Below are 26,914 nucleotides of genomic sequence, written 5' to 3'. Positions count from 1 at the left end.
CCCCTGCATCGGCAGGCGGACTCTCAACCACTGCGCCACCAGGGAAGCCCACTAATTTTTAATGTATTAACATTTTTAATGTATGAAACACCTCTGCAGAGATGCTGCTGGAGCATCTATTTTCCCTGATCTGTCTGTGCACAAGGTTAACAGACAGGAAACAGTTACTTCACCATTCAGTAGGTAACTGGAAATGACATTGAGACTATTTTAATTACTAACAAATGAATCAGGCTGTGTTTTTAACATGTGATTTAGAAACACACTAAGACCACAGACTGGTTCTTTTAGTAACATAATTTCATCATGAATCAGTCAGTATTCATGGGCCACCTTTGGAAAGAGTGTGTTAGATGCCAAAACAAATACATCTAACAAATGTATAGAAGTGTAAGTAAATGATTGCGAGAGCTGTCTTTTAACTTTACTAATGATATCCTGTACTCTCTCTGATGTTGGACTGAATTGGAACCATTTATGATTAAACTTTCACAGACTAGAGTGATAGGGGAGTGGGTTATCTTTGTTGAATGCATGTTCTAAGTAGTAAAGGAAATTATTTTTTCTTAAATACTTATTGTTGAAAATCTATAATAGTATTCTATTCTTCAGCCTGAGAAAAATAGTCTAGCAATGTAGTCGGTAACTCTGGATTCAATATCTTTTTCCAGTACCACCAATGAGCCCTAATAAGCATCAGGGATTATTATAAAGTTGAGGAGTGGATGGACTGTGCTGAATCTGTAATAAGCTGAGAATCTTCCTGCTGTGGGAGTGTGCTTCTCTCTTCTTCCTCCCCATCTCTTCTCTTTTATCTCCTCCTTATCCCACTTTTTCTCCTCTTCTTTAGTAAAAATCCTACTTACGAAATTGTTTTATTGACATTTCCTTTATTCTTGTAAAGCTAGAGTACAACTATAAGACAAAATCACCATGCTTGAGCAATTTGTGTAATTGGGGCTCAAAGCATAAAATATACAAGTTATGGGCTTGATTTTGAGTGCACGTTGTCGTATCCTAGACTCAGTAGGGATAATGTTTTGAAAATATAAAACCAATGTAGTTTTTTTATTGCCTCCATCCATTGGTTTTCTGCTCCAGCCACTTTGGAAAATAGGAAGCAGGTGGCAGAGGATGTGATGAAGCCCTTGAATCTATGAGAGTAGAAGACCAGAGGGGAAGTAGTAGTAGAAACAAGTGATCTGATACTATGTCCTAGTTTCCCTCCTCCAGTCACAGCAAAATAAAAATGCTTAGTCACAGAGAGGGTCTGAGTTAGTGACTCCTTGCCTAACGTGGTTGCTTTATTTCCTACAAGTAATTCGGATGTTCCCTGGTGACTTTTTGGGGATGGGGGAGAAGGCTGAGTGCAAAGCCTGGTACGTACCCCCCAGGCTGCAGGATACATAGCTTAAGCCAGCAGCTGAGCTGCAGGACATGCTTAGACATAAAGGGTTCCCTTGCAAGAGCAAGGGGTAAAGTGGGTGGAGAAGTGTCCTGGACTGAACTAAGAAAAAAAGCCAGGAATTCAGCAGCCGCATCTTAGCAGACAACTTTGCAAGTACTCAGGAGGGCGTAGCCTAGGCGAAGACACTGACCAAAGACCCACACAAAACTCAAGTACCTCATTTAATCACCATGGCATCACCTAAGCTTCCTGCTTCCCTTAAGATGCCATTTTGGGAAGAGGATGCATTAGAAACCCTAAAGCCCTGTAATTTATCCATAAAAGACAGAGTTCACCGCCTAAAATAATCTTATCAACAGAAAGAGACTAAAAGACCTACATGGTTGCCTTTAAAACGTCATATTGGGACTTCCCTGGTGGTCCAGTGGTTAAGACTCTGCTCTTCCACTGCAGGGGGTGGGGGTTCGATCCCTGGTCAGGGAACTAAGATCCCGCATGCCTCGTGACGTGGCCAAAAGAAAAAAAGTCGTATTTTCCTGCTGCCTTAACATCCCCGGAAACAGACTGTGAGCACCCCAGCCCGGTGATCAGGTGCCCCAGTGTGATAAGGGGCCGCAAGTTCTTGCCGCAAGTTCTTCTTCCTACCCTCCTCTGACTTTGATGGAGTGACATTCAAACACGCCAGCGTGGACCCCCCTGACTCCTGATGAAGCCACTTGCTCACAGTTCCTCACGCTCTCTGCTGCCCATCACCTTGCTGCTCCCCCCGGATACTCCCCTCATGGCCTGATGTGACTGTCTCTCTGGGACCTGTGAATAGAGTAGGCTTTGTTTTTCCCTGAGCCTCTTCTCTGTCTCATCTTATGGCTGCACCTGACTGATTATCTCATAAAAAAATATAAAACAAGGCAGAAAAAGGAAAGAAAAGATGAAGACACCTTTATTAGAAAATTTAAGTTTTTTTTGTTTTTTTCTCCTTGCTTTTAATGGAGTAGGAATATGTTTTCCTGTAACATCTGAGTGTGACATGTATACATTTCAACCCATAACTCCCAGTGAAATATCTAAGAATCTTTTCTCTACATCCCATCTATAGGAGGAAAGGGAGAAGCACTCCTAATGGCAGAGGCTGGAAGATCTTTGTAAAGTGTGTTGAGGAATTTGACTTTAAACATAAAGCTTTTCTATGTAGCAAGTTATGTGGAGGGTTGGATTACATGAACACCCTTTTGAGAGTGAGATAGTCTTTGTTGGCTAGAGTAGAGAATGGCCTCCTGGCATCCATGTACAAACCTGCTTTCATTTACTACTTTCATTTGTGGTTCCTTTCAGGAGGATGGGACGTTTGGGTTTCAGGTTCTCAAGTTCTGAAACAAGAAGCAAAAACATACGTGACGACTTTGAGAAGCTTAAAAGCACACTTGTTGGTGGGTAGAAAAGGAATTAGTGGCATTCCTTCTCATCATCATCTATTTTATGTTCCTTGAAATAATTCCCAATACACAAGCATGTACATACCTGCTTTCCTTTCGTCCAAAGCTTAAGCGTGGGGGAAGATTTGGTTCAAGACTCTCCTTCCTGTTGAAGTCTTAGGCACACATCCCATCCCTTCCTTCTTTTCGGTATCTGTTTTCTGCATTTTTTATTTAGGGACTCGTTATATATATATATTTTTTAAAAATTATTATTATTATTATTTTTGCGGTACTCAGGCCTCTCACTGTTGTGGCCTGTCCCGTTGCGGAGCACAGGCTCCGGACGCGCAGGCTCAGTGGCCATGGCTCACGGGCCCAGCCGCTCCGCGGCATGTGGGATCTTCCCAGACCGGGGCACGAACCCACGTCCCCTGCATGGCAGGCGGACTCTCAACCACTGCGCCACCAGGGAAGCCCAGGGACTCGTTATATTTTGCCTCAAGAATTGTCAATAGTATTATGAGAGTTTACTGTTTCCTCAGGCAAGATGATAAGCCCCATAAAGACAGCACCCATGTCTTACGATGTCAGCCTCCCCTTCTGGGCACAAAGGAGATTAACTAGATCTTGGTAGCTAATGCTAAAGCCACACGACTATCCCAAATAAACAACACAATCTTTTAGAAATACCTGGTGAACCCTTTTAATCAGCTCTACTAAGTCGTGTTTAATAAAAGGCTGAGCGTGATGTACTTGTGTGTTGACTAAAAAAAGGAGAACTAGGAAGGTTCTGGCTGGAAGTGTGGAGGACGATAGACGAAGGCAGAGATTTTGTTACCTGTTGACTCCTGGTGGTTTTGATTTATCCTTCTGGCACATCAGTATGAACTTGGATGAACATCCCCTAGAAATACTGACAAATTATGACAGCAGGTAAGGGATCAGTTAATTCTCCAAGTCTAAAAGTCTGTTCCCCTCCCCTCCTAGCATATGATTTTGGCATCTGCCTCAGTAGCAAACTGCTATGAATCTGCAGTGTTGTGAGGGGAAACTCACAATATTTAAGAAATACGAGCATACTGTTTAGATTACATATTTCAAATATTGCACCTCCCCCTTAATGTCTGACTAAAGCCCAGCTGGGAAGTAATTTTGGTTCAGTGGAAGTTGTATGCCAATTTGTATTTTTCAAGTTTTGCTTCAAGGCTCAGTCAAGAGAATCCATCGTGAGCTAACGTGCTCACTTTGGCACTTTTGCGAAACGGTCGGAGAACACTTGGAGTTCCAAATCTAATTGTGTGAAATATTCCAGACTTTTTAGGGTGGATTCCAATTCCATTGGAGAAATTTCATTAGAGAGTTCAATGTTAAGACAGATTCTATTGACTGTCTTTTCAGAAATTGGAATGTCTCACTGCAGATATTTTTTTTTCTCTCTGGAGGGGTTTGAAACCATTTCATAAGGCTGAAAAGGGAATCTTACAGCGTTAGGATGTAATGGACAAAAGGAATACAGTTGCCGCTTATGCTGCTGAAGCTTGCAAAGCAGAAATGTTTACTAAGGTTCCATCACCTTTACTTTTTCCCCTAAGCTTAACTTTTCAAAACATACGGAGACTGTAATTGAATTTTGTTATGTGATCTAGAAATTGTGGAACTCTTATCTCTCAGAATTTAGCTTGGGAGCTGTGTTGACATCATGGAACCTGCAGTGTCTCAGAAAGTCTTTTAATGCTTAATCTCATTGAGAGGTAGCATATTTTAACATGCTTCACAGTTGTAACTGCTGTCTTTAGTACTTAAGGAGGCTCGATCCTGTGAGGTTTGATTATTAACTCTGTTACTATGTTCCTAGTGTACTCATTAAACTGTTTGGTAATGCACCGTAATTTGTTTTTATTTTTTATTTTGGAAGCATTGTTATAGGTTAATTGGCTCTATATTTTACAAGTTTGCATCACTAATACCAATAAAAAATCTGTTGATATTATTCTTCTGGGATTCTGATTGCATTAAGGAATGACTGGTCCTAATTAAGTTTTCTAGTCTGTGCTAATTACAATCAAATAAGACTTTACATAAAAATGTGAAATTGTGCAAAGTAAATGCACTTTTGATCATTAATTAGAGAACTACCAGGCGTACCTTTGCCGATGTTCTTATTTTATTTTTTAATTTTTAGTTACGAGAAGGAAACCTCAAGCCATTGCATTTTGAGTGGTTCCCATAGTAGTTACAGAAACGATGTAGTTAATTATAAATGTGAGTGATGTTCCCTTATTTTACTCCTCATGAGAACTAAACTGTCCTCAGCTGTTTCTCATCCACCCTCCAGGTAGTAATATTATGTTTACACTACAGAATAAAAACAGGAGGCTGGAGGTTTTAAGAGCATGTGTTCTATTAGATTGCCTCATTTAACTTTCATGCACTGCAGTCCTTTTCACATTTGAGGTTTCCCTGATTTCTTTTTAATGCCGTGGTTTCGTTTGGACTCTTCTGTGTGAGGTGGTAATGATACTTCTACCCGTTCTTCCCTGGTGTGGTGACAACTGATGAAGAGTACAGTTTTGCCCTCAGCACCTGACTTTTTAATAGTCTCGCTTACTAGGAGTGTTGAATTTCATATGTAAATGAGGATAGGGTAAGCAGGCTAGAATCACAATTTCTGGCCACCTACGTCTTTTTCTCTCTTTCCACAGGAAGCACTGAATGAGATGATGCCTTTAAAACACAGCATGGTTCCTGGTTCATGGAAGGGTTCAATATTAGCTAAGATAATAATTATTGTTTGGATTACATTGCTTTTGCTATTTCTGGAAGTCCAATTTTAGACCAATGAATTGCTTTTGAGCTCAGGAGGAAGAAAGTATTTCATCAGAATTCTCCAACAGTTTCACTCCCTCTTCCACACTTGTGCTGCTTGGAGATGCTTCGAGTTTGGCAGTTAAAATGTTTGCTGAAGCCAAACTCTCTTGGCTGCTTCAGCGACCCTGAAATGCCCATTTTGATGCAGCACTAAAGGCTGCAATTCAGAAATAACGCTCAAATCTTTGACCATTTATCTACCTTCTAACTTGAATCCACTTTCGCTAAACTACCTGCTCATTCATTTTCTCACACCTACTTACTCCTCTCTCCTATTTATCAATCCAACAGCTATGTTTCTACTTTTCTGACTTCTAATTGCACCTCAATTTCTTCGCTCCCTTTGTTCAAACATTTTTTTTTTTGCCTTTAAAAATATTTTTCTCATTCATCAGATACTCTCTGCATTATTTTGTACCTCTGTATTTTCTGAGGTTGCCCTGTCTTCACTCAAGCTTCTGGTCTCTAAGACCCTCCCTTTTTTCCCCATCTCATTACTGTTATTTCTGACTGAGTCCACATGGCAGCCAACCAGGTATGAGTTTTGCGTTTCACGTATGATTCTCATTTCTAGCTTTGGGGTTTTGTACATAACTTTCCCTTTGCCTGCTGTTTCCTCTTTGGTGCTTTATCAATAATCCAATCCCCCCACTGCCTTCTTTAAGTTTCTCCTCAGAATTGCGTTCTTTCAAGAATTTTTTACCTCTCGATTATGGGGTATGCCTCCTCAGTGAACTGGAATCATAGACTATTCTAAGTATCTTTGAGATCATGCAGTCCAATCTTCTCATGTTATAGGTGAGAAAACTGTGGTCTAGAGTGGCTTACTTGGGCTATCCCAGATCATGAACTATACGTCTTTGCTTTTTGTCTTCCATCTTCCTCCATAATATCTAACCCAAATTGAATTCTCTAGAAGGGTTCACTAAATGTTGGTAAATATTCCTAAATGTTGTCTGGATCACTCTACCAGTTTTATTTTCTGTTTTCTGCCTTAATTTCCATATATTTGATTCCATATCCTTGTTCCCATTTCTTTTCATTTTTTTCCCCCTCTTTGTTTTGGCCTTAGTTCCTTCCCCCGTCCCACATTCTCATTACTTTTAAAATTATAGTTATCCGATTCATACTAACTTCCCATTTTGTGTTCAGATATCTTCTTATATTTCTTATATCATAACTAGATTTCAGTTAGAAGATAAAAGGTAGGTAGTTAATGGCTCTTTTTTTAGCAGGTGGGCAGCAAAAACCAATAGCAGGGTGTCGAGTATTGTTGGCATCATTAAGCTTTATTTATTTATACGGAGTCTGAATAAATTAACCCTCCATGTCTAACTCAAGTCTTTTATCTAGCTGACTGCGGCTCCTTCATGACCTTTTGAAGCGTTTGACATTTTTCACTGGGAAATCTATTTATTGGTTTGTAAATCAGTTAACAACTATATGGTATTGTGCCTAATGGAAAGAGTTGAACTAGATGCTGTTTTTCTGTGTTGATGAACTGGAAGCTTCCAGACATTACTTTTTATAAATGCATAACATACAAAGCTCAAAGATATAATCTGATTGTCTTGGAGTCCTGCTCTTTTAAAACAGTATTGAAAAAGGAAGGTTGAAAGTTTTGCTAAGGAAAGTGGGAAGACCATTCCAGGAATGAGAAAAGGCGTGACTTACTGCTTTGGAGGGGAGAGTGGGAGCAGGTTACTGTGTTTTCCTGCCTTTAACAGAAATCAAACAGTGGATTAAAGAGAAAATAGGGTCTAAGAATAGAAGAGTTGCTCAAATTCTTGAAGCCAGTGACCCAAAATCTCCTATTTGGTATCAAAAGGAAATATAAGGCAAGACATGGCAACTGTTGGGATGCAAACTCATTATATGAAAGTGTCTTTTCCTTTGAAGGACTGGAAAGGCTCTGACTTTCACATGAATTTCTTTAAAGTATATTGGGTTAGCCAAAAAGTTCGTTCGGGTTTTTCTGTAAAGTCTTATGGAAAAACCCAAAAGAACTTTCTGGCCAACCCAGTACCTTCTCTGGACGACCTTCTTCACATAGAAAAACTCCTTATAAGCCCCTGTTTAATCTGTACCTACTCTGTGTTAGGCCTTCCTTTGCGTTTATCAGCTCATCAGTCATCACGGCTAATTCTGGGTGGAGTGTTATCAGTTCCTTCTTACAGACAAGGGAAAAGAGTCACAAAGAGTCAAGCAGTATGTCCACAGTTGACCAATGCATGTGGTAAAACTAAGATTCAACTCTGACATTTATCTGACTTTACAGCATTAAATTTTTTTTCTCGGCTACATGACTTCTTGGTGTTAAACCATATAGATTTTATGAACTGTAGTCACAAAACCCTACCTGGTCTGTTCTTTTCCATTGATGCCTAAAAAAACACCCTTCCCCTCCCCACCCTCACCAGTGCCTCCTTAATGTAATGGTGCATTTGGTGCAGGTACAACTCTGCCTTCATGTCTTGGTTGTGAAAAAATGGGAAGTCTCTGAAAAATCAACATTAATTGATAATTATGGAGGGAATTATTTTTCCATCAGTCAAACGAAAACTTGTCATTATGTTGAGGGTTCAAAGATGGCTTTGTGTAAAATTAGAAGTGTGCACGTTTACACGTTCATAGATTGGTCTTCTGACCTTCATCCACCTTTATCCTCCTTCCCCTGATCTGATACACACACACACACACACACACACACACACACTCATCATTGTAGAAGAATCGCTGTAAGGTCATGTGACTATAGCTCTTTATTCTGTAAATCACATTATTCTTAAGGGAACGATTGTTTACTGATGGGTTCCTGGAGGTTACTAAAGTCTTTCAAAGTACCACCTATGATGGATTTTTTAAAAAAGACAGTGAAATACAAAGGAACAGGCTTTCCCCATGAAGGGGAAAATTGCATGTCTGACTCAGATAATGTCTTTCTGGAAAATTATGGCTCTATACCAAACTATGAAAAAATCTGCTTTTAAAATCCCAACAGCCTTCTTCTGGAGAAGTATTGTGATGATGTTGATACAATTTCAAATTCTGTTTAAAATATTCAGCCAGCTACATGACCATTTTATTGAACCCAACTATTTGAGTAAAATTTCCGATTTCCTTGTGAATACTTACTCTCAAGAGTATACAGTCTTCAGGGCTTCCCTGGTGGCACAGTGGCTGAGAGTCCGCCTGCAGGGGACGCAGGTTTGTGTCCCGGTCCGGGAAGATCCCACATGCCGCGGAGCGGCTGGGCCCGTGACCCATGGCCGCTGAGCCTGCACGTCCGGAGCCTGTGCTCTGCTACGGGAGAGGCCGCAACAGTGAGAGGCCTGCGTACCGCAAAAAAAAAAAAAAGAGTATACAATCTTCATTTTGTTAGGTTTTTATAATGATTTGAAATATATTCATGAATTCACTGAATTTTTTTGTAAAATGTATTCCACCTTCCTTAGATCACTTCTAAATATATATAAATAATTAAATCATCATATTCTTTTTTTGAGGCTGGATATAATATAAAAGTACCATTTCCTCATGCATGAGTGCATTTTATAACTCTTCTTAACTTTTATAAAATACTTTCACAAAATAAACAGTCTTACTAAACAAATACATGTTACTGCTCAGAAAATCCTCTGAAGTATGTATATTATATCTCAGAAGAAACTCTTTTGCCAATCCCTTAAAGCACTATTTGCTACAGCCCAGGAAAACTGGAATGGTTTCAGGCTTTTTAAATGAAAATATGATTTTAGTACTTGGCCAACATACTTTACCAGTCATTTTCCTCTTGAGCCAGCAAATGTTTATGATCAAGTCAGCTGGTGGAGTTGAAAGGTTCTGAAGCCTGCCAAAGCATGTCGGTTGTTTTATGTTTGAATTCCCCAAGGAAAAGAAAAGTAGGGTGTGAGCCAGAAAATACCATCCGCTATCTTCTCTCTCCAGGGCAGTAGCTCTGCTTGGCCATCAGTGAAGCTGCCCATCCTTTACTTTGTAGTCACCTTGTGACTTTTCACATCAGTTGAGCTGTGAGATGTTGGAATGCTTGGAGACCAGGCTGCATGTGCTGGCATGATTGTAGGAAGAAATTGAGATATCTGAGCAGAAGTAATTGTACACCTGTACTGTTGGCAACTGTGTCATAATGACTTCTGCAGTTGTCAGGTTTCATGAATTTCAAGTTAGCCAATTAATTTGGCTTCTAGTGTAGAGAAAAATGAACCTGCAATCTAAGCTTTTTGTTATACAAAGAGGAAGAAAAAGCTTATTTTTCTAGATTCTTTTGTATATGTTTCAAATAGCACAGTTGTGTTATATTGTTAACTGAAGCTTGTTTCACCTTCAAAAGATTTTTTTTTGTCTCTGCCTTAGCATTACACTAAATCGAATAAAGTATTGATTATATAATTTTGGGTGTTACCAGAGTGGGGGGAGAACTCATTTGAGATTTTATGTATGTGTGTGTGTGTGTGTGTGTGCAATTTAAAATAAATCATTGAATTTACATCTTTTTCAAATTGTTAAGAAGAAAGACCTGAGCTAATAACAACATTGAATAGAGAACCATTTTCACACCTTTAAATGCAAAAGCAATGAGAACTGTCTCAAAAAATGTGCCGTCTGAGTTGTTCTAAGGGATAAATATGGGCTGTTTGTGTGAAGCATATGCATTTGACTGTGACATGGCCTGGAATTTGTGTAATGAAAGTTAAAGAATGCTTCTTGTCATCTTCATCCTACTGGTTTGTTTGACACGTCCCTGCTATACTTCCTGTCCACCCTCTGCCGCTAATGCTGAAAGAGAAAATGTAACCAAGTCTCTCAAGTCCTTTTAGACATCAGCAGGACGTAACTAAATAATTACATATTTATCTCAGCCCAGGTTAACCCTGTAGCAGATATGAATTAATTAAATATCATGTGTCTCATTTCATATTTATTGACCATTTTACATTTTTCAGATGCCAAGTCATCTAGTCTTCAGTGTTCTCTATAGTTATCAAATATTTCTCATAATAAATTCGAATATTTTTGAACCTGCACTCACAGCCGCTATGAAACTGTGATGTCAAAGACTATAATGTAGATAATTTAAAGAGAATTTTCCATGATAAAAATGTAAATTTTACTCAAATCCATATTGTACAAAACATTTTCTTCCTAGCTGTGTAGATGAGAAGCAAATTAATCTTAGTGTCCTCTTAGTTTTGAAGGTATTACATTTAAATCTTATAAGGGTAACTTAAAAAGTTTTTCTATGTCACATCATTGCATATGACTGATAGTGAAAATTTGCACGCAGACAGACATTCCTGAGTGTGAATGTGTAGGCTGTCTCAGTTCTAAGATGGTAAACATTCCTGTTATAAAAAGGGGCAGTAGTGAAAGAAGCTGTAGTTGTCAGACATACGTCACTTTGAGGGAAAGTCACTTTGTGGGCAGCGTAAATTAGGTTTGAGAAAATTTAGACGACTAAAAGGTATACTAATTATCACAGGAATGTTTAAATTACACTATGAAGCATTTCAGCAATTAAGTTTCCTGTGGATTTGAATCACAGTAACATCCAAAAAAGACAGATGCCCGCCTAATGGAGAAATGGAAGCAGTGGCTCTCTAGCAAAGATTAGAGGTGCCTCATTTAATATGTTTCTATATCAGAGAATAAACAGCTCATGAAAAAAATACAAGGTGAAGGAAGATGGCTCGTAAAATTTGCATCAGTGAGGGAGAAGTGAAGTCTATAGCCCGGTCAGACCTTGAATTCTAAACTCAGACCATTAATTGTTGCAGAGGTACAACCTAGTTAGATAAGAATTACAAAGACACTCTTGTGCCATTTTGGTGGTAACATAAAAGAGCAGAAATTAAGGCAAACACTGCCGTAATGTTTCTATAGGGATCATATTGCCAATGAAAAAGTTGGACAAAGAACTCTATATGTTGAATTCATGAGGCCAGAAGTCTTTTTATTTAACTGTGAATCACCTAAATACCACTTTAAATCCAGGTCGATTGATGTTATCACTAGTTCTTTAAATATCTATGAAACAAATATCCATTGTAAAATATGGAGTGATATGTGGACTACTTTTCTGAGCGTAACCGATGTTAGTTGTCTTGGTTTCAGCAGTAATTACTTGGAGGATTCAGCTATCCAGGTAAGTTTTATATGATGTCAAGTCTATGAGGCTTAATGGTTTCCTCTTTAATCCATTCTATTAGCAAAGGCATGAATAAGTATTGTATTATCAGAAAAAGACTGTATCCTAGATTGGACTGGATCGGGAAAATACCCTTTGGCCAAAATTTCTATTTGCAACCCAGAGTGGAAAGCCCTTTCTAAATTCTCTACCCTTTGCAGGGCACTGTTAAATGATGTCATGATAGAGGAGTGGGTGGAAATGCGTCTTAATGAGAATGTCCTTTTGACAGTGAGTTGAACCTGTAGAAACGCATTATTTTAAGAAACCCATTTTGGGAAAAAAAAAAGTTAAATAAAAAGTAAGATGGAAATCAACTTTAAGGGAAAACCATGGAACAAATTACTCAGCCCTTAGGGCACATTGCATCTTTAGATGTCAATTTGTAAAATGTCTCTGTTAGCAGTTAATAAAACTGAATTTATGACCTATGGGAGAATCAGAAGTGCTTGGTGTATTGCTTTAGTTCATCAGATGAAGTATGATCTCTTGGCATAAGATTAAATTTGAGTATACACTTTTGTTTGATGTGGTTGCTTTCTGTGTGTGTGTGTGTGTGTGTGTGTGTGTGTGTGTCCAAAGTAAAAAGATAGAACTCAAATTTTCTACAAAAGCTTATCTTATACAATTTGTAGAACATTTTGTTTCACTTAAATGAGGAGTGCCATAGTAAAGATATTGTTGTTTGTGAAGGTAATAGTGATAGTTCATACCTTCCATTGCGGAGCACAGGCTCCAGACGCACAGGCTCAGCGGCCATGGCTCACGGGCCCAGCCGCTCCGCGGCACGTGGGATCTTCCCGGACCGGGGCACGAACCCTTGTCCCCTGCATCGGCAGGCGGACTCTCAACCACTACGCCACTAGGGAAGCTCCACCTTACACCTGTTTTTAGCCACTGGAGATATAAGTGACCTTAAAGTGGTCTCCTTTCATTCATTTTTGAACTAAGTCCTTTGTTCCACATTCATGTGCAAACTACAGTGTAATTTCTGTTATTTGAAACATCAGTGTGGTCTGCTCTTAAAGGTTGACATTAAAATGCTTCTGACAGTCTCTAAACCTGAAATGCCACATGGGGCTTTTTTCTTCTGCAGACAGTGAAGTATCAGAATAAGTTAAAAATCATTGGGAGTAACTTCCTTAAGATTTGATGTGATATCTGGCACCAGAATTTAAGACCCAGATTAATTATGACATCGGAACAATGTTGAGTATCTGAGAGCAAGGGTAGAGAGCCACGATTTCCTCTTGTGGCTCTCAGGACTGTGGATATAGGTGCTGCTTCTCTGGTGCTTCTCAGGCATCTTAGGTATTGTCTGTTATGGGGCTTAGCGTGTTGGGTTGGCATTATTTGCCTGCCTTGAGTCCTTGAGGGTGGGGATTCTTTCTTTGGATCTTTAAGGTCTACATCAGGGTTTCTCAAGCTTGGTACTGTTGACACTTTGATCCAGATCATTCGTTGATGCAGAGCTGTTTCATGCATTGTAGATTGTTTAGCACCATATCTGGCCTCTATTGACTAGGTGCCAGCACGCCCCGCCTACCAGTCGTGACAATCAAAAATGTCTCCAGGGCCTCCCTGGTGGCGCAGTGGTTGGGAGTCCGCCTGCCGATGCACGGGACGCGGGTTCGTGCCCCGGTCCGGGAAGATCCCGCATGCCGCGGAGCGGCTGGGCCCGTGAGCCATGGCCGCTGGGCCTGCGCGTCCGGAGCCTGTGCTCCACAACGGGAGAGGCCACAGCAGTGAGAGGCCCGCGTACTGCAAAAAAAAAAAAAAAAGTGTCTCCAGATGAGGACCAGCTCATGGCACATGAGCTGGACCATGGTTGACATTTAGTAAATATTTTCTGAAGCAATAAGTGCAATTATTGACACATCATGAAACGATAACATCTCTACCGGTGAATACAGAAGTTTATTCTGGGTTTGAATGGCTCTGAAAATATTATTTAGTCATGTCAGAGTGGAAAGGCAGCTCCAGTTTTCCAACCAATTCTGTTATCTAACTCTCAGTAAATTTGGGTGACTTTCCCTATAGTGTCCCCCACTGCCCTCCCATTCCCTCAAGTCTCTGCTTGAGGACTTATAGCTGTGCAATGCCGGCAGACTGCTGACAGCGAGTCATGTCGCTGTGTAGACATCTCCAGCTCATTTTGACTTGAGAAGTGGTGGAATACATTACAATCAGATACAGAGCCATGCATACACACCCTCACAGCCAGCAGAGGTGGAAGAAACTAGATATTGGCAGAGCGAAGGTAACGCTCCTACTTCAGTTATAGTAACACTGTATGAAGCTTCATATCTAAGGGGTCAGTATATAGTTATAAGAATCTCATCTTCACCTTTCAACTGCATGACTTGGGATAATTCTGCTGAGTTCTCTGACCTGCTGTTTTCTCACTGATAAAAGAACAGTAGGATCTCCCTCCTCTGACCCTGTTTTGCGTCTCTGCTGTGCGATTCCCTCTTACTCTCAACATTCCATATTGGAATACACATCGCTTGGTTATAATTATTTTTTCCTTTGCTTGCACTCTTGCTGGCCTGTAAGGTGGGTAAGGGGCGGGCTCATATCTCTCTCATTCACCAGAGTTTGGGTCACAATGCCAGTGCATGTTTTTCCTGAAATAAAGGCATGAAAGTGCTTTGTAATAGCATAAGCTGTAAAAATGTTAGTAGTTGTCATTTATTCATTCAGTAGATGTTTAATGAGCACCTGCTTTTCAAAGCCAAGTTGGGGCACTCTCTAGATCCAGAAATACATATAGCAGGGAATAGATGAAAGTGCCTGCCTTCATGGAGCTTGCATTCTAGTGGGTCATGCAGTCAATAAGAACTGAAACCTCTGTTAATCATCTCTCTACTTACCTACCTAACTGCCTACCTATCTCCCTAACTTCTGATAGTTGTAAATGGGTAAGTGCTATGCAAAAAAATATAGCAAGATGAGATGAGAGCGATGGAGGGAACTGTTTTATAGAGAGTGGCAAGGGAAGGCTTCTCAGGAAATAATTAACATTGTAATTTTTATCATTATCATAATTAATATTATCATCAAGGGGATGCTATTAGCCTTTCATTGGGAGAACTTGTACTTTGATTCATCTTCCTAGGAGTGATGCTGAAATATTCATGTTCTCTGACCTGGTTCCCCCTGAGACCAACAGTAGGAAATGGGGTTGGGGGTAGATCTTACCACTTTGAAATGGAGATTTTGAGCATAGAGTGAATCAAACTTGTGGCCTTAATCAGCTAGTCTGCCTAAGAGGCCCTCTATAAGGAAGCTTTACCTCTAAATTTAGAAGTAAATTTATATACTATTTGTTTCCTAACCGCCGCCCCCGCCCCCCATTATTTTTCTCTCTGTTGGTATAAAGAAGGCAACTTCAGTGAGCCACTTCAAATCCTTTTTAATCTCTTCTTCTAGCAAGGTTTCTCAACCTTGGCACTCTTGACATTTGGAGCCAGGTAATTCTTTGCTGTGGGTGGCTGTTGGGTATATTCTAGGATGTTCAGCAGTATCTCTGACCTGTACCCACTAGAGCCCTCTCTCTAGTTGTAACAGTCGAAAATGTCTGTGGACATTGCCAAATGTCCCCTGAGGAACAGAGTCAGCCCCAGCTGAAAACTGCTCCGTTTTAGGAACCTTCTCAGTCTTTCCAACTGTTGTATATAGGAGGCACTGTATATAGGAGGCACTGTATATAGGAGGCACTATATACAACAGTTGGAGGCACTATATACAAGGGCTTTTGCTGCCCCACTCGTGTTTGCTTGTGCAGCACCACAGGCTCCTTTCTCTTCTCCCATCATTTGAATCCTGCCCGTCCTTTAAGACTCAGCTAGAACTTGACCTCCTGCGTAAAGCCTCCTCTATGCACTGTAGCCTGTTCCCCCGCTTCTACTTCCGAATTCCTGTTCTGAAGCTTGTCTATTTGATCGTTCCCATCTTCATCCATTAGCTGAGCCCACTGTTGTTTATTGAAAGGTTTACATCTTTTAATCTCAACTAGGTTATGAATTCTTTGAAAGGACCATGCCTTAGTCACCTGTGCATCTTCATGAGCATCTAGAAAAAACCTTCACCAACAGCCCCATCTTTAACCTGGAGAAGTGAGAGATAACATCACTGGTGTTGTCTTTATAACAATCAGGCATTTTGGAAAATTCTTTTTTGTAAAACTAACATCTAATGCCAGTGGGGGTTCAGTAACTGATACTGGAGGGACTGAGCTTATAGAACTACTTGTTCTGAAGGAAGATGTTAACCCAGGGTGATCTAGAGTTTGGAGAGTCAGACACTGTAAGTAATGGTCTTCCACCTCAGCAGCAAGGCTCCACCTAATTTAGCTCTTTATGCCAAAGATGGTTACGTAACCACTTAGGACCCTGAAGTAGATCATTATTGGTAACAAGGTAATAAGGTCCTTTGAGGGGAATATATGGAAAGGGTCATCCATTCAGGTAAATCGCGCATGTGTCTTTCCAGAAGTTGATGGTTTGGATTAACTTTTGAAGGGAAGGTGCATAGGTGTCACTGGAAGAAAAGCCTGCACATTCAATTCTTTCTCTGTCTGAACACAACTTGTTATTCAGAGGGTATCAGTTTGTTCAGTAAATTCAGTACTCATGTGGCATTCAGGTAATCATTGAACGTTGGCAAACCAAAGTCAAGGTCTCTGTAATGACATTTGAGAAGTGTAGGACAACCACGGCTTTCTAACATCACCTGCTAGCACTTCACGTCTCCTTATGTGTTTCTTCCGCTTACGTCGTGATTGATAGCTATCCCTCTGCTTTCAGGTGTACATTTCAGGTGTACATAGCCATCCCTCTGCTTTCAGGTGTACATAGGGGTTTCTGAGACACAGCCCTATCTCAGACTTCTCATAAATACATTCTTTTAAATTGTCAAGTGAACCGAATTATTTCCAGATATAACAACTGGATATAAACTGTCTGTGGTCTAGACTTACCTGTGAAATGCCCACGTGGTGAAGGAGGCCATACCTACTCAGATTCATTTTAGCCATTCAGGATCCTTCTGTATAAAACAAATATTTACTAAATTCATTGTGAGGGTACAGTAAGGGGCTAGGTTATAACATACGGATTATTTTATGTGCTAGCTGATCCACATGGAACAATTAAATAAATCCTAACCACAAGCTTTTGTGAGGTTTCCCTTTAGAGGATCCGCCTTTGGGGTACTTGTCGTTTCACAGAACCTTCTTTAAGATCTTTCCGCAGCCCGACTCTCCACCTCCCTCTGAGAGGGCTCTGGGGGCCAGGCTGGTGTGTGTGTGTGACTTGCTGCCCCTAGGACAGAGCTGGGCACTCAGGTGCTCTCCTGGGAATTAGAAATTACGATTCACGGAAACTAGTCAGCCTCTTCTAGTAACTAAATGTTAACCCGGGGGTCATGGGGAGCCCCAGTTCATCAGGTTCCTGTTGGGGAAGCAGAGGATGTAGAGGAGAAAGTAAAGCAGTGGTCAGGAATCAGAGCCTTTGGAAGAGTAATTGCTTCCCACCCGCTTTCTGGTTCCTGCTTCCCTTCCTTGGGGAGACCTGTCTTGCATGTCCTGCCAGCAGGTTCTGTGTCATCATCCTTATTCTGAAAACAGTCGTCTTCTTTTGCTTGGGCTGGTTGACTGGGTTTCTGCCAGCCACAGAGCCTTGAAAGAAATTATTTCCTCTGTTTTCCTAATGAGAAAAGTGAAGCTCAAAGAACCTAGTAACTCACCCAGAGCCGTGCAGCTCGGATGTGGCTGAGTCGGGATTCAAGCCCTGTGCTCAGTATTCACGTGTCACTGCACCTACTTTCGTGGTCCTGGTTTCCATCAGCACAGGTTAGTGTGGCTGTAAATAACTTTGCAGGATAGATGTGCTGTGAGTGGTCTTGGGATCGGACCGTTGAGTGACGGTGGTCCTTACTGTGGTGCTGCTGTGCCTGCGTCCAGCTGGACCCTTTGCTTAGGATATGTCTCCACTCCTGCAGGCCAGGATTGACAGCTGTCTTTGCTGTTTTTCCACAACAGCTTAGAGCCATGCCTGCTTTCTTAAAGCCAGTCATTCCCTCAGCTTAGGGTTTTCAAAGATTTTCAGCCCTGGAGTACTTTTATTTGGTCCATAAAAATGTAAACGGCTGTCTTAGTCTGCTCAGGCTGCTATAACAAAATACCCATAGACTGGGTGGCTTAAACAACAGGCATTTAATCCTTACAGCTCTGGAGGCTGGGAAGTCTGAGATCAAGGAGCCAGTGTGTTTGAGTTCTGGTGAGGGCCAGCTTCCTGGCTGGTGAGTGGCTGCCTTCTGTCTATATCCTCACATGACAAAGGGGGGATGGGGGGTGTGGGGAAAGGGTGAGAGAGACAGAGCCAGAGAGAGGGAGAGGGAGAGAGAGAATGCTCACTGGTCTCTTCCTTTAAGGGCACTAATCCCATTATGAAGTCCCCATCCTTATGACCTCATCTAACCCTAATTCCCTCCCCAAATCCCTCTTCCTAATATTATCACGTTGAGGATTTGGGTTTCAACATAGGAATTTTAGGGAGGTCACAAACATTCAGTTCATATCAGTACCCTGGCCTGGAAATGTTCTCTATCCAATAAGGGAGGGTATATTCCCTAATTAATTTCCATTTAACGCTCTCATTAATTTACAGGAAAACATACCACACAAATACTTATACACTGCCACCACATCCAGCTCTCTGATGCTCTGCCCCGGCTTCTCTGGTCCTCCTTTCCTGCTCCCCATCCAGGCTGCTTAACATCTGCCTCTCCCTCATCTGCTCCCTCAGGGCTTTAGCTGATTTTCATGGTCATGACAACAAGGGCTGCCCTGACCCAACCGGGACCTGCCCTGGTATGTTCATCACAGTCATTCAGAAAGGTTGGCCCCCCATGATCAGACCTCTGCCTCCCTCAGACCTCATCTCAAGCCGTTTTCTCCTTGCTTTCTGTGCCGTAGTCTCACTAGATATCTTCTGTTTCCTTACCTACATCATGCTCTTACTTCTTGTCTCTGGAGCTTTGACCACACCGTTCTCTCAGCCTGGAGCACTTCACCTGCCTAACTCCTCACATTTCCAGGCTCAGTGTTACCTGCACTCCCTCAGAGAGGCCTTTTCTGACTCCTGGGCTTGATTCTGTTCCCTTGAATCCACTTTTATCTTCTACTTTGTCTATCATATCACCACTGCTTATTAAAATTACTTTTAAAGTCTCTGTTTCCCTTATTAAACTATGAACTCCCACGGGCAGTGACCATATGTCTTGCTCACTCCTGTATACCCAGCATCTATCACAGATAGGAGTACAGCGTCATAATGATGATAACTGAAGTAGAGGATGTCAGTCTCATTCTAAGAACCGGGTATCCAAGAAATGTGGCCTTTATTTATTGCTACAAGTCAACATATCTTTTAACTCTGAGTTACTCTGGTGGACTATTAGGAAATTCAACTTGGTTAGACTTGGCTGTGCCGTAACATTGGACATTTTCTAGTTATCCCTTCTCTCTCATGTGTCCACAGAGGTTACTGCTGAGACATCCATTGTTTCTGCAGCTTTCTGGTGCTTCAGTGTCATGAATGGCACTGGAAATCATTGGTGCGGATGGATACCTCAAGGCCTTCCCAGCCACCTCCCTTGACATCCCATATTTCATATGAAATTCCATATGAACTTCATTCTTCCTTTGTCATGCCATATTTCATTCCTTGAAGGTAATTTTTGCCTCCCTGGGTACAGTCAGGGTCATAAGAGCTGAGCCCTGATTATTCTAGAATCCAAGACCTCTCTTGTACCATTACTCGTACTTTAAAGTTTCTTTCTAGTTTCAGGAAACCTGTCTTTGCCTCCTGCTTCTCTGACTCTTTATCTCTTCCCTAACACCAGCCACTCTCTTTTTCTTTCCAAAGTAGACTTCGGTGTCCTGTAAAGTTCAGAATCTAAACTAGTGGCACAACAATCAGTTCCCCTTCCCTTGAGATCAGGGAGGGCTTAATCCTCAAAACCGCCTGGCAAATGAAGAGAAGTGGAAATATTTGTGTTCCTTTCTTCTAGCACAGTAGTGAATGGTAAAACAAAGGAATTAAATGTGCATAATAAAGGAGCCCAAGTGTTCATATTCTGCTACTGTAGCGTTTGTTGAATGCTTACTATGTGTCAGACACTCTGCTAAATGCTTTACGTAGAAAATCACATGTCCTCCTCACAAGGACGCTTTGAGGTAGGCAATAATCTCATATGTGAGGATACAGGCTCAGAATGGTTAAGTCATGTCCTAAAGTCACTGAAGAGGATTCCTGCTCAGCCAGACACACCTCAGAGCCTGCAGTATTACCTCTGCTGCTGTTTCCCTTCCAAAGACTGATAAAGATTTGTTGAATGAACAACTAGATAAAAGAGACCCTTGAGAGTTTTCCTAACCACCTAATAATAAAAATGAATTTTTACCAGCAGCTTTTTGCAAGCAGGTAGCCCTATTTTTATTTCCTAAAGAATAACAACAAATATGAGAGTTTCAGGGTATAGAAGAATATAGTATCCTGGAGACTTTGGGAGACATTTTTGACAAACGTCACCATCTCTCTCGAACTACACCTTTTAGAGAGCTTCAATTTTGACCTCTTTTTGGAATGATGGTGCATATACTCTTACTCACCTCCATGCTAAGTTGGACAAACATTGACATCTGAGTGTGAAATGCTGTCACTAGTCCACCCACCTTTCTGGGAAAACTGATCTGCGAGGCTCCTGGCAGGGAGAATGGCCATAGTTATTTCTCTCTTTATATCTGTTGATTCTCATGGGAATCACCAAGGTTTATTTCCTTAAGACAACTCTCTGTACTTACACAAGGAGACATCCTCTGAGAATATTAAGTGGTATATGAAGAGTGTCTAGACATGTTAATGTACCGTCATGTCGTCCTGCCGTGTGAATTAGACCACAGTTCTATAGACAGCCTTCTTAAATCGGAAACCACTGGTGTTTTGTATCAGCCTCTGTATTAATCAAAGACAGAGTGTAAATACTTTTGCGTTTGCTCCTAAATCTTGAGATTGATATGAAAGATAGTGCCTGTTTACAGTCCTTTCCCCAAGATGCTTGGGGCCAGATGTTTTTCAAAATGCAGATGTTTTGAAAATGTAATAGAGCACATGTACACTTTATGTTACAATCCCCTCACCCAGTGCACTGCACCACCCAACCAGAGTGATGTTTCCATAGCAGAATATGACTGTTCACTTCAGGCGGCACTTCCCATCAGATTTTACTGCCAAATTCGAAGATCAGGTGTGGCCCTCAAATGAGTTGCCAAATCATTTCTTTTCACAGCTTTCTGTACTGTGAGCATGTGGATGAGAGACTGTGGACTTGTAGTATGTGTCCACTGTTATTAACCAGAGAGAAAACCAAAAAAATGTAATAGTAACTTGAGGCAAAACTGGAGTTGAAAGAGAAGGCTCCGTGTGTTTTCTGTCTGTCTCTTTTTGTAAGAAAAACTTAATTACTAGCAGGGATGGAACCAATTTGGGGAAGAGCTTAGAAGAGAGACACATACCTTTGAGAGAACAGGAGGGCCAGGATGGCCAACTCTTATGCAGGAGGGGGAGAGTGTGGGCAAACGGCTGGCTTGTATGATGTGAATCGAGGCAGGACATGGAGGTCAGCTCTGGTACCCTCATCCTCCGTTATCACAGGGGCCTGGTGTTATCTCAGTGTTAGAGGGGCAACCTTTGGGCTGGAAGGGGCAGATGCTGTTGTGTGAGTCAGACTGTCAAGTGGAAGAGCAAAGCAGAGGAGGCAGCTGAAGTGTAGATTCCTGGTTCTCAAACTTTTGACTTCAGGGCATCCCTTACGTTCTGTCAATTGTACAGGCCTTATTAGTCCCTCAGGTGTTGTGGGCCCTTCTCCACTCGGTGCAATACGACGTCTTACCCCGTAAGACGCTTCTGTGGCTTTTTCACTACTAGTTTGAAAAGCTGCAGAAAACCATTTTTAACTTCTAAATATCTCATCAGAAAGGTATATCCAATTCCTTTTTCTTTAAATCCCGAGAAGTGGATTAAAAATTAATGCTGCATTTTAGCTTGCACTGTTATAAATCTATTTCCAAAGTTTCTGGTTTATGAGACTCAACAAGAGAAATTATTAACATCTATGAGGCCGAAGAGATTTTCTGTCTTATTTTCATCCTAACTTTCTGTGGAGTAGATTCTCCCCTTTCTTCAGTCAAGAGCTCTGATCTTTTCCAACATCTTTAGATGTAGATCTCTGTTGCTGTGCATTGAGAAAGTGAGTCTTCAGAGTTCTCTCTTTTTTTAAAAAACAGCAATCTGTCCTTAAACTGTAAGGAAAATGCATTATAAATGCATTTTATTTCACTTTAGAATGAAATATTATTAAATTCAAATTATAGCACGCAGATAAAATGTTAAGCTTTGGAAAAATTTCAAAAAATATTTTAAAATATTGTAAAATAAGGCAACACAGTATACTTACCTTTTATTGTGTTTCCATGTAGGCAGAAGAACACTTTTTAAGATTTCAAAACAATGATTTATTGGTAGGTAATGAGGTTACAAAGATGATAGCAGGTAGAACCAAAGAAACGTCATAAGAGCACAGTAGTAGTACTGAAAACAAGCTGAGTTCATCTCTGGAAATGTATATAGCTATACTCTAAACATTGAAAACATTTGGAAACACACAAGGATGCATAAGCACTCATTTATGCTCTCAGGGTGATGCTGTCATCAAACAAAATATAGCTTCTAGAAGACTCCATTGTATACTTAAAAGTGCAGGTTACAAAGTTGCAGGGAATTCATGGATAAGCAAGAGGCTTAGCCTATAGAGCAAGAAAGCAAATAAAATAGTATTTATTATTTTAGTAAGCTCAAACATGTACTATTTGGATAAGTGAGATGGCTCAATATTTACCATTATTGCTAAATAAGGCAATAATTAGTATTAAAAATTAACATAACATAAATTAACATAAGTATGATGTTATTGTTATCTGACTGTCCATTTATTCTTTCCAATTTTTTTTTCTATTCGATTCTCTTTGTTTGTCCTGTTTGTGAATTATTGACAGTTTTCTCTTATTGTGTACAATACTGAATGCAGACTCTTTTCTCTGCAAACTTACTGCTTTTTCTGTTCCCAGTACTTTGCCTTCCCATAACCTCAGTGGACTAAAGATTTTAGTCACAAGCTCTATTCTTCTCTCTACTTCTGCCCTGTCCCTGCCCCCCTCCAGCAAGCCGCTAAATACTTTAATAATTTTTATGAAATAACTCTCAAATATATTCTCATTACAGTTTCAATTCCCTCATTGTATCCCCCATCTAACACCTTCCAGTCCATCCTCCAGCCACTCCCAGTGTGACATCTTCTCCAGGGAGCCATTCCCGACACTTGTCACCTCCTGCCATTCTAACCAGTGCCCAATCCTCTGTGCTGCGTATCATCCTGCCCACACCTCTGTCCAGGAGTTACCCTGTTTTTCTCTAATTGTTGATTTATTTGATTCTTTGCACCACTGAACTGAAAACTCTTCTTTATGTCTCCAATTTCAGCACAATACTTGGTACTCGATATATACTTGATGAATAAATGAAAGGGATGCCTATGTGTTCTGATCACCTTCTGCTGAAAAATCCTTTTCTGTGGCTTTGTTACCCACAGAATACCTTGCAGCTCCTGTGTGCGACAAAGCAAGCCTTTATAATCTGTCCTTGACAGTGTTTCTAGCATGCTGCTGAATTATTTTGCAGCCCTCTTTGGACTTTTCTAATTCTTTGCCTTTGCACATGCATTTTCTCGGTGTAGACTGTATTACCCTGCATCTTCCCACCCCAATGCCATGCGTTTGGCCAGGTCCTTTCCACCTGGTAAACTTTCATACATCTTGCAAACCCGCCATAAATGACATATTTCTGTGAAGCCTTATAATTCTTTGTACGTTTCTTCACCAAAGGCACTTATATGATTGTATTATGAACATCATTAAGTTATTATTTGTTGTGTCCTTAGAGCCTAGCTCAGGGCCTGGCGTCTATCAGATGCTCTGTAAATATGGTCTGATTAAATGACTGTGTCCTGAGTTAATGGAATAGTACAGAGATAAAAGTATAGGTTTTTGGAGACAGAAAAACAGATTTAGTTTGAATACTGGTTCTGATTGTCACCTGCTGTGTGACCTTAGGCTAGCTACTTAATAGCTCACATCCTCAGTTTACCTGTCTGGAAAATGGTAATAATTCACACCCAGTAAGTGTATGAGGATTAAGTTAGGGAGTATGAAATTGCCAGCCGCAGAACTGGGAACAGATAGTTGCCCAATGAAATGCTGCTGTTATTATTAGCAATGGAAATCTTGCAGAAGGCAAGATCATTTACAGTGAGGTTGTATTTCTAGGAGGTGTGGTTTTACCTGGACTTTAATGGAGGAATGAGACCCTAATAAAAGTAAATGGGTTAAAAAAAAAAAGTAAATGGGATTTATGTCAAGTCTTAACTTGAAAAGATACATGCACTTCAACGTTCATAGCAGCACTCTTCACAATGACCAAGACATGGAAGCAACCTAAGTGTCCATCGGTGGATGAATGAATAACAATGTGGTATATTTATACAATGGAATATTACTCAGCCATAGAAAAGAATGAAATAATGCCATTTGCAGCAACATGGATGGAACTAGAGATTATGATACTAAGTGAGTCAGACAGAGAAAGGCAAATATCATGTATCACTTACATGTGGAATCTAAAAAAAGGTACAACTGAACTCATTTACAAAATAGCAGTAGACTCACAGACACAAAAAACAAACTTATGGTTACCAAAGGGGAAAGGGCGGGGAGGGATAAAATAGGAGTTTGGGGTTAACATATACACACTACTGTATATAAAATAGATAACCAACAAGGACTTACTGTATAGCACAGGGAACTCCACTCAATATTTTGTAATAACCTATAAGGGAAAAGCGTCTGAAAAAGAATAGATTTATACATATGTGTGTGTGTATATATATAGGAATTACTTTGCTGTATATCTGAAACTAACACAACATTGTAAATCGTAAATCAGCTATACTTCAATTTCAAAAAATAAAGACAAAAAAAGTTTTTTTTTAAGTAAAGGGAACTGGTGTAGACAGAGGGACAGCCTGAGCAAAGCTATGGGGGTCAACCAGGCGGGATTCTGAAGGAAGGAAGCAAGTTAAACCAACATGAGTGGAGGGTGGAGGCACATAAAGCCAGCAGGCAGAAAGGTCCAGATGGTGGGGGATCTTGCTCAATAGAATGAGGGTCTGTTGACTTCTTTCCGGAACTGATCAGCTGCTGCAATCCCTTTAGACCATTGTTCCTGGTGATTTTCTCGCAGTGTGATCTGTTACTGTCCATTTAAAAGGCACTTAGGGCACCCAAGGCCCCACCGTTGGGAACACACATAAGCAGGAGAGCACATGAAGCTGTGCCAGGCTCCCCATTATTTCCTGGAGAATCTAACCACAGTGGTCACCAAGGAGAGCAGAGCCCCTGAACCCTGCACATCCCTCTCTAGCGGTCCATTAACAGAGACCATCCCCCCGCCCCGTTTCCCATGGTCCTTCTGCGTGGTGGGCAGCCAGTGCTCGGAGGAGTCACAATTACATTTCATCTTCCAATGTCATCTGTCAGCTTGTCAAAGACAGGGACCTTCTGAGCTGAGTGTCAGCTTCTTGTAAACGTGTGTCATCAGCGCTCATCATGCTAAACTCCATTGTTGATGCAGAAATAGGGGTTGGTGGGGAAAGCTGTAATCTAAAATAATTCACTTTTATTTATCTTATTCATGTTTTTCAAACATGTGAGTTTAAGGAGGAAAGGCACATCTTGTCTAGGAGTCAACATCCTGTTAGCTGGCTGAGGAACTGTCTAGAGAACAATGCCTCTCTATAAGCAGTTTGTCACACTGGTTAGTTTTTTAATACCATGGAGGTTTCATTACCTCTTTTGGAACTGCAGAGTATTTAGAGCAGAAATGTGTGTTTCTTTGCAGGAAGCGTGCTTTCTGGGAGTAGTATTGGGTGGCCATTTTCCTCTCTAATGCCTCAAATTTGGCTCTGTTTTTAGCCATTCTAGCCCCCAAAGAGGATCTAGAGTCACTCTGTGTAATACTTTGGCCACTGGCTACACGTGTGGCTATTGTGTACTTGAAATGTGGCAAGAGCGACTAAAGATGGAATTTTTTTAAGTTTAATTAATTTTTAAAATTAAAAAAATGATATTTGAGTTATTGAAAGATTTTCAGTTATTGCAGAGCCTCGGTTATGTGAATCTACTTTTATTAAAATTAAACTTTTTATTTTGTAGATTTACATGCAAGTGTAAGAAATAGGACAGAGAAATCCCGTCTCCTTTACCCAGTTTCTCCGATGATAACATCTTGCAAAATTGTAGCACCAGATCCATAAGCAGGATATTGACAATGATGTAGATTCAGAGCACTTCCATCACCACACGGGTCCCTCACGTGCCCTTTTATACTTTTCTAGTCGCACCCACATCTCTCCACACCTCCCCCAGCCCTGACCCTGGCAACCACGAATCTGTTCATTTCTATAATTTTGTCATTCCAAGAATGCTGTAGAAATGGAATCGTATACTAAGCATCTTTTCGAGCCTGGGTTCTTTCGCTGAATTCATTTGAGAGTTACCCGTATTGTTCCATGTTTCAACAGCTAGCTCCTTTTTATTGCTAAGTAATAGTTCATGGTTTGGTTGCGTCACTGTTTGCATAACCACTGACCTGCTGAAAGCCATCTGCAGTTTTTCCAGTTTCAGGCTATTATGACTAAAGCTATCACAAACATTTGCATACTGGCTTTTGTGTGAACATGTTTTTATTTAACTGGGATAAATACCCAGGAGTGCAAGGCCATATCGTGGTGTAGGTGCATGTTAGTTTTATAAGAAATTTCCAGATTGTTTTCAGGGTCACC

At 40.7% G+C, this 26,914-nt stretch overlaps 1 protein-coding gene and 1 pseudogene across 1 annotated transcript in view; one reads left to right on the top strand and one right to left on the bottom strand.

Annotated features, from left to right (window-relative positions):
* The window catches only part of THSD7B (thrombospondin type 1 domain containing 7B), a 778,062-nt gene that overhangs the window by 101,403 nt on the left and 649,745 nt on the right, over positions 1-26,914 (top strand). The window lies entirely within an intron of this gene.
* The window catches only part of LOC132521921 (ferritin light chain-like), a 99,000-nt pseudogene that overhangs the window by 71,674 nt on the left and 412 nt on the right, over positions 1-26,914 (bottom strand).

This window comes from Lagenorhynchus albirostris, chromosome 6 (assembly GCF_949774975.1).
Source record: "Lagenorhynchus albirostris chromosome 6, mLagAlb1.1, whole genome shotgun sequence".
In the NCBI taxonomy this organism is placed as follows: Eukaryota; Metazoa; Chordata; class Mammalia; order Artiodactyla; family Delphinidae; genus Lagenorhynchus; species Lagenorhynchus albirostris.
This window is presented reverse-complemented; position numbering and strand designations above follow the sequence as displayed.